The following is a 16,912-nucleotide window of genomic DNA, read 5'->3' on the forward strand; positions in this document are numbered from 1 at the left end:
TCTCTCTCTCATCTCTCTATCTCTCTCTCTCATCTCTCTCTATCTCTCTCATCTCTCTCTCTCATCTCTCTCTCTCTCTCTCATCTCTCTCTCTCATCTCTCTCTCTCATCTCTATATCTCTATCTCTCTCTCTCTCATCTCTCTCTGTCATCTCTCCCTCTCTCTCATCTCTCTCTCTCATCTCTCTCTCTCTCATCTCTCTCTCTCATCTCTCTCTCCTCTCTCATCTCTCTCTCATCTCTCTCTTTCATCTCTCTCTCTATCTCTCTCTCATCTCTCTCTCTCATCTCTCTCTCTCATCTCTATATCTCTATCTCTCTCATCTCTCTCTCTCTCATCTCTCTCTCCTCTCTCTCTCTCATCTCTCTCTCTCTCCTCTCTCTCTCCTCTCTCTCTCTCACTCTCTCTCTCTCTATCTCTATCTATCTCTATAAATGCTCTGGTCATAATGAGTACCTTAAAAACAAAAGAACCATTGAACGAAATCACACCAAATTTGGCAACAAAACATCTCACAACTCAAGGAGTGACCATCACTCAAAAAATTATGATTTTGTTATTTGGGAGTTGTAGTTGCTGGGATTTATAGTTCACCTACAATCAAAGAGCAATCTGAACTCCATCAACAATGGAATTGAACCAAACTTGGCACACAGGACTCCCTTGACCAACAGAAAATACTGGAAGGGTTTGGTGGGCATTGACCTTGAGTTTGGGAGTTGTAGTTCACCTACATCCAAAGAGCACTGTGGACTCAAACAATGATGGATCTGGACTAAACTTGGCACAAGCACTCAAATATGAACGCAGATGGAGTTTGGGGGAAATAGACCTTGACATTTGGGATTTGTAGTCACTGGGATTCACAGTTCACCCACAATCAAAGAGCATTCTGAACCCCACGAACTACAGAATCGGGGCAAACTTCCCACACAGAACCCCCATGACCTTCAGAAAAGGCCATCCAATCCAACTCCCTTCATCAGGGCAAGAAAACGTAATCAAAGCCCTCCTGACAAAGAGCCATCCAGCCATAGATATAGATAGATATGATTCACACACACACAGATATAGTATCATAGATTTGAAAGGGACCCCTAAAGAAGGGCAATTATATGATGCATGTTCCAGGTTGGGCAAACCAGACACTCCCCATCAACACTGACAAAGAAACAGCAAGAAATACTGTTTACCCACAAGCATAAAGAAATTACGTATATTAGAAACCAACACTTTCTCATTACTTTATTTTCCAGATCAACAGACTGTGCCACAGCAACGCGTGGCAGGGGACAGCTAGTGTATTATATAATTTAACCCCAGCAGTTGTTCATTAGTTCAGTCGTTTCCGACTCTTTGTGACCTCATGGACCAGCCCACGCCAGAGCTCCCTCTCGGCTGTCACCACCCCCAGCTCCTTCAAGGTCAAGCCTGTCACTTCAAGGATGCCATCCATCTTGCCCTTGGTCGGCCCCTCTTCCTTTTGCCTTCCACTTTCCCCAGCATAATTGTCTTCTCTAGGCTTTGCTATCTCCTCATGATGTGGTCAAAGTACTTCAGCTTTGCCTCTACTATCCTTCCCTCCAGTGAGCAGTCGGGCTTTATTTCCTGAAGAATGGACTGGTTGGATCTTCTCGCAGTCCAAGGCACTCTCAGCACTTTCCTCCAACACCACAGTTCAAAAGCATCGATCTTCCTTCGCTCAGCCTTCCCTAAGGTCCAGCTCTCACATCCGTAGGTTACTACAGGGAATACCTTTGACTAGGCGGATCTTTGTTGCCAGTCTGATGTCTCTGCTCAGTGTGACAACTCCCAAATGTCAAAGTCTATTTTCCCCAAACCCCATCAGTGTTCACATTTGGGCATATTGAGTATCCATGCCAAGTTTAGTCTATACCTATCATTGTTTGAGCCCACAGCGCTCTCTGAATGTAGGCGAACTTCAACTCCCAAACTTAAGGTCAATGCCCACCAAACCCTTCCAGTATTTTCTGTTGGTCATGGGAGTTCTGTGTGCCAAGTTTGGTTCAATTCCATCGTTTGGTTCAATTCCATCGTTCCATCGTTGCTCTTTGTTTGCAGGTTAATTGTAAATCCCAGCAACTACAACTCCCAAATGACAAAATCAAACCCCCAGTCATCCCCACCAGTATTCAGATTTGGGCATACCAGGTATTTGTGCCAAATTTGTTCCAGTGAATGAAAATACATCCTGCAGATCATTATTTACATGGTGATTCATAATATTAGGGTTATGGTTGGGGGTCGCCACAACATGAGGAACTGTATTAAGGGGTCGCGGCATTAGGAAGGTTGAGAAACACTGATATGTTATTGTTGTTTTATGTTAGGTTTCATATTTATGTGAGGCATTAAATTTTGCCATAAGTATGTTGGAAAACACTTTGAGTCCGTTCCCCCCCCCCCCTGGGGTGAGAAAAGCGTTATGCAAGTGAAGTAAATAAAATAAATTAAGCTGCATTATATGAGTCTGCAGTAACCATATGATGCAGGCCTGGGCAAACTTTGCCCCTCCAGGTATTTTGGACTTCAACTCCCACAATTCCTAACAGGCTACTGGCAGTGACGAAGTTTGTCCGTGCCTTATATAATGCATTTCCAAACTGCATTAAGGCTGTCTTGGTACCGAGGCAGCCTTGGTGGTACTGAGACAGCCTTGGACGCCTTAGTGGATGATCTTCGCCGGGAACTAGACAGGGGGAGTGTGTCCCTGTTGGTTCTGCTGGACCTCTCTTCGGCCTTAGATACCGTCAATCACGGTATCCTTCTGGGACGTCTCGCGGGAATGGGTCTTGGGGGTACTGCATTGCAGTGGCTCCAGTCCTTTCTCGAGGGGCGTTCCCAGAAGGTGTTACTAGGGGACTCCTGCTCGACTCCGCGGCCGTGGTACTGTGGGGTCCCGCAGGGCTCTGTACTGTCTCCTATGTTGTTCAACATATACATGAAGCCGTTGGGAGAGATCATCCAGAGTTTCGGGGTGCGATGTCACCTGTACGCAGATGATGTCCAACTCTGTCACTCCAACTCTTTCCACCTGCTACTAAGGAGGCTGCTCAGGTGCTGAACTGGTGCTTGGCCGCTGTAATGGACTGGATGAGGGACAACAGATTGAAACTAAATCCAGACAAGACAGAGGTACTCCTGGTCAGTCGAAAGGCCGAACAGGGCATAGGGTTACAGCCTGTGCTTGACAGGGTTACACTCCCCCTGAAGGCGTAGGTTCGCAGCTTGGGAGTGATCCTGGACTCATCGCTGAGGCTGGAACCTCAGGTCTCAGCGGTGGTCAGGGGAGCTTTTGCACAATTAAAACTTGTGCCCCAGCTGCGCCATACCTTGGGAAGTCTGACTTGGCCATGGTGGTCCACGCTCTGGTTACATCCCGTTTAGACTACTGCAACGCTCTCTACGTGGGGTTGCCTCTGAAGACTGCCCGGAAGCTTCAATCAGTCCAACGTGCAGCAGTCAGTTTGCTAACAGGAGCGGGGTACAGAGACCATACGACCCCTCTGTTACGCCAGCTCCACTGGCTGCCGATTAGCTTCCGAGCACAATACAAAGTGCTGGTTTTGACCTATAAATCCCTAAACGACTCCGGCCCAGTTTACCTGTCCGAACGGATTCTCCCCTATGAACCATCAAGGGGGGGGGGCTGCTCTCAGTCCCACCACCCTCGCAATCACGGTTGGTGGGGACGAGGGACAGGGCCTTCTCGGTGGTGGCTCTCCGGCTTTGGAACTCCCTCCCACTAGAGATTAGATCTGCTCCCTCCCTCCTGACGTTCAGGAAACTACTAAAGACCTGGCTCTGGAATGTGGCATTCGAGGACTGAATCTATAACCTCCTTCCACAAGGAAGGAGGATGATGAACTGCGACTATGATTATGACTATGACTATGACTGGATTGACAACTTGGCTTAGGTAATTGTGAAGATGATGTTTTTATTGTACTTTATTGTACTATTTTAATATGTAATGATGTTGCACTTTGTTGTACTATATTATTGTAATTTCATATATGCTGTAAACCGACCTGAGTCCCTCGTTGAGGTGAGAAGGCCAGTATAGAAAACTTCTAAATAAATAAATAAATAAATAAATTAAATGGCAATGTAGATCCACCCTGAGGAGCTACTGTATCTGCCTTTCCCTTTACTTTCTAATTTTCCAAGGAAATATTACTATTGCGAGCCATGCATCTTAAGAGCAAAATCTTCGTACTTTGAAATGAATGCATTGGTTGTGTAACTCTGGACCCAACGAACCTTGAGAAGCTGGAATGCTCAGGACAACGTCTCCTTGATGGAGGAAACCCCCTTTGCAGGAATCAGCCCAGCTGCATCTCCTATCAAACTGGCTTCAGCTGGAGGTATTGAGGCATCTTCACCTTCTCTGTAGCAATGATTGAACGCCCAAAAGACCTTGAAAACAGAAAGCTGATGACAGTGTAAACTTCAGCTATCTGTAACCACGGGTAGAGTCACGTTTGTGCGGATGGATTGCGAAGGGGTCAACGGTGGTTGGGATAAGGGTTCTTTCCCCCCCAAGAGACAACAAAGTGACATTTTCCCCAAACACAAGTCAGATGTTCTTTGAGTCCAGGATGACATTATCAGCAGGACAATCTGTTGGCTAAACTAGAAAGGGGAAGACAGCTGATGGGTTGCTGTTTTCCCAAGTTCCTTTTCTACTTTGCGCTGTTTCAGGCAAACACGGAGGAGACACAGGAAGGAGGATGCAATGTTTGCATAGCGTTTAGGTAGAGCTTCTATGCACGTAGGCCAAGCGACATGTAGGTTGAAGTCTGGGAAACAATAACTCAGTCTGGACCTATACATGGAGTGGATTTTACATATATCAGACCTTTGAATGAAATGTTTGAGGGAGGCATAGCAGAAATTGTCATTTTTAATGACTCCAAGGAAAGACTGACTTATAGAAGTTGGTTATACCTAAAAGCTGATATGCCAAGACACATAAGAACATTTTTCACCAGGGCAAGATTTGAACAAATTGAATCCATGGAGGGACACGGCAGATTCAATCATATCCCACATGAAGAAAGACTATGTATCTGTGGTGCCCCTGAAGTCAAAAATCTGAACCACACTTTACGTCACTGCAACCTATATGAAGGAGCCCCCGGTGGCACGATGGGTTAAACCCCTGTACCGGCAGGACTGAAAACCGACAGGTCGCAGGTTCAAATCCAGGGAGAGGCGGATGAGCTCCCTCTATCAACTCCAGCTCCTCATGCGGGGACATGAGAGAAGCCTCCCACAAAGATGATAAAAACATCAAATCATCCAGGCGTCCCCTGGGCAACGTCCTTGCAGATGGCCAATTCTCTCACACCAGAAGTGACTTGCAGTTTCTCAAGTCGCTCCTGACATGACCAAAAAAAACCCCTATATGAAAAAGAAAGGAAACAATACTTATGGCCTTTTATTTGCAATAAAACAAGTTGGGATACAGCGGCCAAAACTTCATTTTTGTTGGCTGGTTATAACCCCGTTCTGACAACAAAAGTTGCCCTTTATTTGTTTAAAGCTGCTAAAAGGAGATCGGAGTACATAGATCAGATTGGGGTGCAGTGTAGGGGAGACAAAGATAGCTGATGCATATATATATGGCTACCTGTATATTTTTATCTTATTTTAAGAGGATTAGATGTATGTGGTATGTTGTGTCTGCACTGTCTGTTTTTGATAAGGCCAACTGGCTAATCAATAAAAGTTGTTGTTGTTGTTGTTATAGAAAGGATGTTATCCTGTTATAACATTTACCCCAAAGCGTTTGCCCAAATGAGTCTTTACACCTCACCTCTGAGGATGCTTGCCATAGATGCAGGCGAAACGTCAGGAGAAATGCCTCTAGAACATGGCCATATAGCCCGAAAAAACCCACAAGAACTGAGTCTTTACATTGCCATAAAATAAGCGAGTCAGATGGAGACGATAAATGATAACTGCTGCAAGAATTGTTCAGAGATGGAAGGAATCATTCCAGTGCAAAGAAGAATGACTGGTGAAGATCTGTGAATTAGCCAAAATGGACAAATGGAGGAATCTTTGACTAACTATAAGATTGGGACCTGTTCATTCCCTTTTCAAAGCAATGATGGAGACATTTATCAGCTGTGGGATTCATGAATTAGTAGAATGTTCCCTAAAGTAGAGATGCGATTACATTATCACTGAAAGAGAGTAGACCTATAACCATCAGATAGATAGTCGAAAGTTTGTAAAAAGAATTATATGTGTGTTTTCTTCTGGCCCTTTGTTGTTGTTTTCCTGTTTGTTTGCTTTTAAGGGTCATTGAGTTGTAATGGATACTGTGTAGTCAAGCAGTTTGGTTTTGTATATCTAAAAAAGTGTTGGTGTGTTTTATTTTGCCTGTTTTGTAAATAAAAATACATTATAAAGTGTACCAGATGGATTCTTTGGATGTGATCCTTTCAGGTCTGGCAACACCTAGACCCAAAATTGGTCACAATGGGAATGTCCTCATTGATGAGGACACAATGGGAATGTCCTCATCCTGGGAGGAAAAGCTACATATAATCCAGGCCAGTTTTCTCCAACCAAATGTTCTTTGGATGGCAGTACTACAACTCCCATCATCCCCATTCAACACACTGCTGACTGTGACAGGTATTGTGGTTTACATCTACTGTAGAAAGAGTTGGGTTCGGGAAGGCAGACCTATGCTCTGATCAGTGTTAATTTTGATGCTCCTCCTTGGGTCTATAGGAGGTTTTTAAAGATTGAATCCATGCTGCCATATAATCCAGTTTCTGATCCCAGATTATCTAATTTCAACTGGATTATATGAGTCTACGCTGCATATAATCCAGTTCAAAGCAGATAATCTGAGCTCAGAAACTATAGATCCTGCTTTGGGCAAACAAGAAAGGTGAAACTCAGGGTTGAGAGTGTTTGTCGTCAGATCTATTTTAATATTTGTATGTTGTAAAAGTGTATTTTTTCCTTAATGTTATGGTTTATATCCCACTCAATAAAGTTGGATATAAATAAATATGGTCATCTATGGGCAGCAGCTCTATTCCTATCCTCAAAATCTTGCAAAGCACTTCCCTCTTGTGGCATTGGGGAGAAATACACATATTTGGGGTGAGAGCTTGCGTGCACTGTGCACCTGCCCAAGATCCTATTGCTGATGCTGCCAACCACTCATTTGGTTATGACAGATGGAGGTTACCTGAAAGCCAAAAGTCTTTCTTCACACTTGACACTGACTTTGCAGAAACTGCACGCCTCCTTTCCCTGTTGTTTCCTCCCTGCAATTTCTCTGCCGTGTACGCCTCTGTTTTTCTGAGGTGTTACCTTATTTATTGCCGTTAATGTTTCATTCAAGTGACATCCCCAAGCAATATAGTCCATTGCTTCAACCTGCTGTCTCAAACAGCCTGGCCATTGTCTAAATTTTGTTTTTCTTCATCAATGGTGGGAAAATGCAGCCCTGAAGACTATTTTTATGGATTTTCCCAGAATTTTTTTTTCTGGGCAAGAAAGGGGAATTTAATGATCTACCTTAAAGTAGCAATTTATGCTTTTTGGAGATCTGAACTGCAAGTAACCCTTTCAAGTAGGTGGTTGCTTCTCAACAGCACTTTTCAACTTCTAAAAGGATCAGTTTTCCAAAACCAGATGTGGATATTGAGACACTTTAAAAGTTTTTTCTTCCTCTTCCTTTTTTTTTTTTTTTGCCAAATTGGCCACTGAATATGGCAAAGTGGCATCTTAATTACTTTCTTCTTCAGCTGTTCAAGACAACATAAAGGTGTCCTTCCTCAGCTTTGTATCCTCACAGTGACCTTGAAAGATAGATCAGGACTAAGTCCGCTTCTACATTGCCATATAATCCAGATTATCAAAACAGATAATCCACATTATCTGCTTCGAACTGCATCTACACTGCCATATAATCCAGTTCAAAGCAGATAATCTGGATTTTATATGGCAGTATAGAAGGGACCTTAGGGTGGATCTACACTACCATATAAATTCCAGGTTATGTGCTTTGAACTGGATTATATGGCAGTGTAGACCAGGGGTCCTCAAAATAAGGCCCAAGGGCCAGATATGGCCCTCCAAGGTCATTTATCCGGCCCTCGCTCAGGGTCAACCTAAGTCTGAAACAACTTGAAAGCACATAACAACAATCCTATCACATCAGCCAATACAGGCCCCACACTTTCCAATGAAATACTTATAAGTTTATATTTGTTGGAATTGTTCTTCATTTTAATCACCGCCTTGTCGGGGCGCTGGAGCTTGAGCACCTCAATGATGTCATGAGCGAAACCGTGAAGGGACACCCAAGACGGGACGGTTGTGGCAGAGAGGTCAGACCAAGCGTGATCCCTGGGGAAGGCAATGGCAAACCACTCCAGTATCCTTGCCAAGAAAACTAAATGGATCAGTACAACCAGAGATATGTCGGTATGCCATTGGAAGATGGGACTCCCAGGTCGGAAGATGGCCAAAATGCTACTGGGGAGGAGCAGAGGATAAGTTCAACTAGCCCCAGATGTGATGACGCAGCTAGCTCAAAGCCGAAAGGAAGGCTAGCGGCCGACGGTACTGGAGGTGAACGACGAATCCGATGCTCTAAAGATCAACACACCATAGGAACCTGGAATGTAAGATCTATGAGCCAGGGCAAATTGGATGTTGTTATTGGTGAGATGTCAAGACTAAAGATAGACATTCTGGGGGTCAGCGAACTGAAATGGACTGGAATGGGCCACTTCACATCAGATGACCACCAGATCTACTACTGCGGACAAGAGGAACATCGAAGAAATGGAGTAGCCTTCATAATTAATAAGAAATTCGCTAAAGCGGTGCTTGGATACAACCCAAAAAATGACAGAATGATCTCAATTCGAGTGCAAGGAAAGCCTTTCAACATCACAGTGATCCAAATATACGCCCCAACCACAGCTGCTGAAGAAGCAGAAGTAGATCAGTTCTATGAGGATCTGCAGGAACTACTGGATAATACACCAAAAAGAGACATTATTTTCATTACAGGAGACTGGAATGCCAAGGTGGGAAGTCAAATGACAACAGGGATCACAGGCAAGCATGGTCTGGGAGAACAAAATGAAGCGGGACGCAGGCTGATAGAATTTTGCCAGGAAAACTCGCTGTGTATAACGAATACTCTCTTCCAACAACCTAAAAGACGGCTTTACACATGGACCTCTCCAGACAGTCAACACCGAAATCAGATTGACTACATCCTTTGCAGCCAAAGGTGGCGGACATCCATCCAGTCGGTGAAAACAAGACCTGGGGCTGACTGTAGCTCAGATCACGAACTTCTTATTGCCCAATTTAGAATAAAACTAAAGAGATCAGGGAAAATACACAGGCCAGTTAGATATGATCTCACTAACATTCCTAGCGAATATACAGTGGAAGTGAAGAACAGATTTGAAGGACTAGATTTAGTAAACAGAGTCCCAGAAGAACTATGGACAGAAGTCCGAGACATTGTTCAGGAGGCAGCAACAAAGTACGTCCCAAAGAAAAAGAAAACCAAGAAGGCAAAATGGTTGTCTGCTGAGACACTGGAAGTAGCCCAAGAAAGGAGGAAAGCAAAAGGAAACAGTGATAAGGGGAGATATGCCCAGTTAAATGCGCAATTCCAGAGGTTAGCCAGAAGAGATAAGGAACTATTTTTAAATAAGCAATGCATGGAAGTGGAAGAAGACAACAGAATAGGAAGGACAAGAGACCTCTTCCAGAAAATTAGAAACATTGGAGGTAAATTTCAGGCAAAAATTGGCATGATAAGAAACAAAGATGGCAGGGACCTAACAGAAGCTGAAGAGATCAAGAGAAGGTGGCGAGACTATACAGAAGATCTGTATAGGAAGGATAATAATATTGAGGATAGTTTTGACGGTGTGGTGAATGAATTAGAACCAGACATCCTGAGGAGTGAGGTTGAATGGGCCTTAAGAAGCATTGCTAACAACAAGGCAGCAGGAGACGACGGGATCCCAGCTGAACTGTTTAAAATCTTAAAAGATGATGCTGTCAAGGTGATGCATTCCATTTGCCAGCAAATATGGAAAACACAAGAATGGCCATCAGACTGGAAAAAATCAACTTATATCCCCATACCAAAAAAGGGAAATGCGAAAGACTGCTCAAACTTCCGTACAGTGGCCCTTATTTCTCATGCCAGTAAGGTAATGCTCAAGATCCTGCAAGGAAGACTCCAGCAATACATGGAGCGAGAGTTGCCAGATGTTCAAGCTGGGTTTAGAAAAGGTAGAGGAACGAGAGACCAAATTGCAAATATCCGCTGGATAATGGAGAAAAGCAGGGAGTTTCAGAAAAACATCTACTTCTGCTTCATTGACTATTCTAAAGCCTTTGACTGTGTGGATCATAATAAATTGTGGCAAGTTCTTAGTGGGATGGGCATACCAAGCCACCTTGTCTCTCTCCTGAGGAATCTGTACAAGGACCAAGAAGCAACAGTAAGAACTGACCACGGAACAACAGACTGGTTCAAGATTGGGAAAGGCGTACGGCAAGGCTGCATCCTCTCACCCAACCTTTTTAACTTGTATGCAGAACACATCATGCGATGTGCGGGGCTGGATGAATGCAAAGCTGGGGTGAAAATTGCTGGAAGAAACATTAACAACCTCAAATATGCAGATGACACCACTCTGATGGCCGAAAGCGAGGAGGAGCTGAGGAGCCTTCTAATCAAGGTGAAAGAAGAAAGCGCAAAAGCTGGGTTGCAGCTAAACGTCAAAAAAACCAAGATTATGACAACAAGAATGATTGACAACTGGAAAATAGAGGGAGAAACCGTGGAGGCCGTGACAGACTTTGTATTTCTAGGTGCAAAGATTACTGCAGATGCAGACTGTGGCCAGGAAATCAGAAGACGCTTACTTCTTGGGAGGAGAGCAATGTCCAGTCTCGATAAAATAGTAAAGAGTAGAGACATCAGACTGGCAACAAAGATCCGCCTAGTCAAAGCCATGGTATTCCCTGTAGTCACCTACGGATGTGAGAGCTGGACCTTAGGGAAGGCTGAGCGAAGGAAGATCGATGCTTTTGAGCTGTGGTGTTGGAGGAAAGTGCTGAGAGTGCCTTGGACTGCGAGAAGATCCAACCAGTCCATCCTCCAGGAAATAAAGCCCGACTGCTCACTGGAGGGAAAGATACTAGAGACAAAGTTGAAGTACTTTGGCCACATCATGAGGAGACAGGAAAGCCTAGAGAAGACAATTATGCTGGGGAAAGTGGAAGGCAAAAGGAAGAGGGGCCGACCAAGGGCAAGATGGATGGATGGCATCCTTGAAGTGACTGGACTGACCTTGAAGGAGCTGGGGGTGGTGACGGCCGACAGGGAGCTCTGGCGTGGGCTGGTCCATGAGGTCACGAAGAGTCGGAGACGACTGAACGAATGAACAACAACAACATTGTTTTTAAGTGTTTTTGCACTACAAATAAGATATGTGCAGTGTGCATAGGAATTCATTCATGTTTTTTCCAAATTATAATCCGGCCCTCCAACACTTTGAGGGACTGTGACCTGGCCCTCTGTTTAAAAAGTTTGAGGGCCCCTGGTGTAGACTCATATAATCCAGTTCAAAGCAGATAATCTGGGACTGGGTACTGGATTATGTGGCAATGTAGATCCATCCTTACTGATAAAAATATGAGTTTTTGGTAGTTTTAGAAGCATTTTTCCAAAATAAGCAAACTCCAGGAAGTACTTGGAAGAGGAAAAGTATCATCCAGCTTCTCCTTGCTCTTATCATTAGTCTGTAGCGCCTACTGTTCAATCTCATTTTCCAAAATTACAATCTCACCACATCCTCATTCCACCCCTTTGGGTTATTAGGGCAAGGCAACCTTTAGCACGGAAAGGATGACATTTGTGATATGACCGGTGTCTCTCTGTTGCTCTGTGCATCCCAAGATCAATTGCAATTGGAAGAGGACGAAGGTGTTTGTTGGCCGGCAGTTGGGCAAGATGTTTATGCTCCTTATCTTGAACTTCATGCCAATTACTGCCACCTGCCTTTCTTTCTTCATCCTACGAAACTCAGAGCGTGCAAGAGGAAGGATGATGCAAGTGGGATGCCACCTCCCAGGTTGAACTTTATAAACCACACATTGCCTAATGCATCCACTCACACTACTTCAGGCTCTCCGCTTGAAAAAAGGAGGAGGAAAAAAACCCAGGAGATACATGGGAAAACCCCTTGGTTCTTCCATTCCCTGCTAGGATTTCTTCTTCAATTCTGAAAGCCAGAAACTCAGGGTTTTTCTTATTCATTCTATAAATTCTCCGGTTCATAGGATCCTACCATTGCCACTATTTCCACTGCTTCAGCTATTCTAGGAGTGGGACCAACCAGCATTTGGCTCTTTCACTCCCCAAGTACCCCTTTTTCAATGGCTTTGGTCATTCTAATATTTATTTATGAATATATTATATCATATCATAATATAACATGGCCCAACAAAAAAAAACTTGGTGTCTTGGTTTTTAGGCCAGTTCATGGAATTATTTTCTGTGCTGATTCAGAAAATTGCATTGGATAGATCACATTAGCTCTAGTTTTTTAGGCCCTTTCCACACAGCCCTATATCCCAGAATATCAAGGCAGAAAATCCCACATTATCTGAGTGTGGACTCAGACAACCCAGTTCAAGGCAGATATTGTGGGATTTTCTGCCTTGATATTCTGGGATATAGGGCTGCGTGAGAGGGTCCTTAGATATAGTTATCCTGGTTTTCTGTAGGCAAGTAGATAGTGACTGGTATGTAGCATACATTCTGTATCTCAAAAACTTGAGTGGATAGCAGGAAACTGGTGCCATTTTTGGAATCAGCAGGTCATATATACCCGTATATACTCGAGTATAAGCCGACCCGAATATAAGCCGAGGCACCTAATTTTACCACAAAAAACTGGGGAAATGTATTGACTCGAGGGCGAGAAATGCAGCAGCTACTGGTAAGTTTCAAAATAGAAATAGATACCAATAAAATTACATTAATTGAGGCATTAGTAGAGTAAATATTCAAAAATATTTACATAAAATTGTAATTTAAGATAAAGCTGTCCAACTCTGATTAAACCATTATTCTAACCTTCTTCAATGTAAATGTGCTTACATATCCTTCCAATAATAATAAAGAGAGTCAAATAATAAATGTAATAAAAATAATAATAGAGTAAAATAATGGAAATGTAATAACAGTAATAAGAGAGTAAAATAAGAAATGTAATAATAATAATAATAATAATAGATAGAGTAAAATAATAAATGTTATAATAATAAAGAGTAAAATAATAAATGTAATGATAATAATAGAATAAAATAATAAATGCAATAAAATAATACTAATAACAGAGTAAAATAGCAAATAACATTGACTCGAGTATAAGCTGAGGGGAGCCTAAAAAAGGGACTGAAAAACTAGGCTTATACTCGAGTATATACAGTACCTAGAAATAGATCTAACATTTGAGGCACCAAAATGTGTGTACAATATTATGAGTTGCTAGGATTCGTACATTTCCAGGTTTCCACGCCAATCTTTTCTGCTTTGTGCCTATTAAAGGTAAACCTCTGGAATGCAAATATGGTTTTGTTAAGGTTGCAATGATCCTAAAGTGACTCCATTATAGGGTCACTTTAGGATCATTGTAATTTGGATATGACTCAAAGGCATGGGTCAACAACGAACACTTAACTATTGTGGCTTTATCCTGGGATTTATAATTTAGTGACATATTCCGAATATATAATGACACTCTGGATATTGAGATTTGCTTCTCCATTCAGCTATGGAAACACACTGGGTGGCCTTGGATGAATCTTAGAGTCCTTCCACACAGCCCTATATCTCAGAATATCAAGGCAGAAAATCCCACATTATCTGAGTGTGGACTCAGATAACCCAGTTCAAAGCAGATATTGTTGGATTATCTGCCTTGATATTCTGGGATATAGGGCTGTGTGGAAGGGGCCTTAGGGTGCATTTCTACACTGTGGAATTAATTCGGTTTGACAGCACTTTAACTGAGACCCGTAGTTTGATGAGGTACCAACATTCTTGGGTACATAAGGCTACATAAGACCTTGTAAAGAGACAACTTTCTGGATTCCACAACATTGACCCAAGTGGTGTCAAACTGCATTAATACTACAGTGAAAAGGCACACATACACTCTCAGCTCCAGTGATAAGGTGGGCATAAGTCGGAAACAACTCGAAGGTACACAACAACAACAACAACAACAACAACCAAGAAGATTTTTAGATTTTTTTTGCCATCTGAACTATATAACAACAATTATAATAATAATACTTTATATGGATTGTTGATGTTGCAATCCCAAGTGACAGCAGAATTGAAGATAAACAACTGGAAAAGCTGACACGATATGAGGATTTAAAGACTGAACTGCAAAGACTCTGGCACAAGCCAGTCAAGGTGGTCCCAGTGGTGATTGGCACACTGGGTGCAGTGCCTAAAAACCTTGGCCTGCACTTAAACACAATCAGCGCTGACAAAATTACCATCTGCCAGCTGCAGAAGGCCACCTTACTGGGATCTGCACACATTATTCGCCGATACACCACACAGTCCTAGACACTTGGGCAGGGTCCGACGTGTGATCCAATACAACAGCCAGCAGAGTGTTTGCTGTGGACTAATCTTGTTGTGTTTCAAATAATCATAATACTTTACTTGTATTCTGCCCTATCTCCCCAAAGTACCTTGAGAAATTAGGAACTGAGTGTTAAATCAGTTTCAATCTGTAGTGCAGATAAGCATTCAAGGGAGGTAAACTATTGCTCAAGGAAGTGTTCTCTAACAGCTTTCTAAGCATCTCACCAACCTATGTCCAGAATTAATTCAGAGGGAGAGGCATGACAATTAGAGTGGTATGAAAGTAATATAACGGGATAACATTATATAGGACACCATATACTCTGACCTATATAACCCAACCCAGTTCTTCTGCTTGACTATCCTCTTCATTTTCATTCCCATCCCTGCTGGTTTGTGGGTTATTTGCCCTCATCACCTTTCATGCCCTTTCTTGTCAGTATATTATGACTAAATTTCTCATTCAAACCTATCCCCACCTCTTTCCTTTTCCGGTTTCTGAGCAAACCTTACTTCCCTTTGCAGAGAATGTAAATGTCCCCATTGCTTCATTATATCTCTTACTCGGTGTAGTATGTCACCTCACATATTACACACAGATCCTGTTGCTGTCACTGTCTTTGCATGCCTTCAAGTTGTTTCTGATTTACGGCCATTTAAGCAACTCTGTGACGGGATTTTCTTGGCATGATTTATTCTGAGGGGATTTCCCTTCCTTTGGGATTGAGATAGTGCAATTTGCCAAAGGTCATTGGGCTTCCATGGATGAGCAAGGAGTTGAACCCAGTCCTCAGAGTCATAGTCCAATGCTCAAACCACGACACCACATGGTTCAGAGTGACAAATGTTACCCAGAACCTCTCAGGGTTCGTCTATACCGGGGTCCTCAAAATAAGGCCCGAGGGCTGGATACGGCCCTCCAAGGTTATTTACCCGGCCCTGGCTCAGGGTCAACCTAAGTCTGAAAGGACTTGAAAGCACACAACAACAACAACAACAACACCCTATCTCATCAGCCAAAAGCAGGCCCACACTTCCCATTGAAATACTAATAAATTTATATTTGTTAAAATTGTTCATAATTTTAATTATTGTATTGTTTTAAAGTGTTTTTCCACTACAAATAAGATATGTGCAGTGTGCATAGGAATTCATGCATGTTTTTTCAAATTATAATCCAGCCCTTCAACAGTTTGAGGGACTGTGACCTGAGACTCTGTTTAAAACGTTTGGGGACCCCTGGTCTACACTGGCGAATTAATGCATTTCACACCACTTGGGTCCCATCTAGGCCCCATCTACACTGTCAGATAAAATCCAAATTATCTGCTTTGAATTGGATTCTATGGTGGTGTAGACTCATATAATCCAGTGGATTTGATAATCTGGATTATATGGCAGTGTAGACTCTGGCTGGACCTACACTGCCATATAATCCAGATTATCTGATTTGAACTGGATCGTATGAGTCTATACGGCCATAGTTCAAAGCAGATAATCTGGATTATACACTTTGATTATCTGGATTATATGGCAGTGTAGATCCAGACTTTAACTGACATGGCTCAATGCTATAGAATCATGGAAGTTGCAGTTTGGTGGGGCACTAAACACTCTTTGGAAGAGAAGGTTCAAGATCATGTAAAACTACAGTTTCCATGATTCCATACCATGGAGCAAAGGCAGTCAAAGTGATGCCAAACTGCATTATTTCTATGGTGCAGATGTACCCTGGGATGCTGAAAATCCATCTTTCCTCCAGCTCTACCACTGCGTTTCCCAAGATAACAAAAGCTTGTAAGAATTAATTTAGGGACTTCAACTCCCAGTATCCCCAGCCAGCAACCATACTTGTAGGAGCTCCCAGTGGTGCAGTGGGTTAAACCCCTGTGCCGGCAGGACTGAAGACCGACAGGTCGCAGGTTTGAATCCGGGGAGAGGCGGATGAGCTCCCTCTAGCAGTTCCAGCTCCTCATGCGGGGACATGAGAGAAGCCTCCCACAAGGATGGCAAAACATCAAATCAACCGGGCGCCCCTTGGGCAATGTCCTTGCAGACGGCCAATTCTCTCACACCAGAAGTGACTTGCAGTTTCTCAAGTCACTCCTGACATGACAAAATAAAAAACCATACTTGTGTGGGGCTTGGGTGTGATTCTGTAAACTGGACCCAAAATAACTGGCTCACACTTTATT

This window comes from Anolis sagrei, chromosome 6, assembly GCF_037176765.1.
Source record: "Anolis sagrei isolate rAnoSag1 chromosome 6, rAnoSag1.mat, whole genome shotgun sequence".
NCBI lineage: Eukaryota > Metazoa > Chordata > Lepidosauria > Squamata > Dactyloidae > Anolis > Anolis sagrei.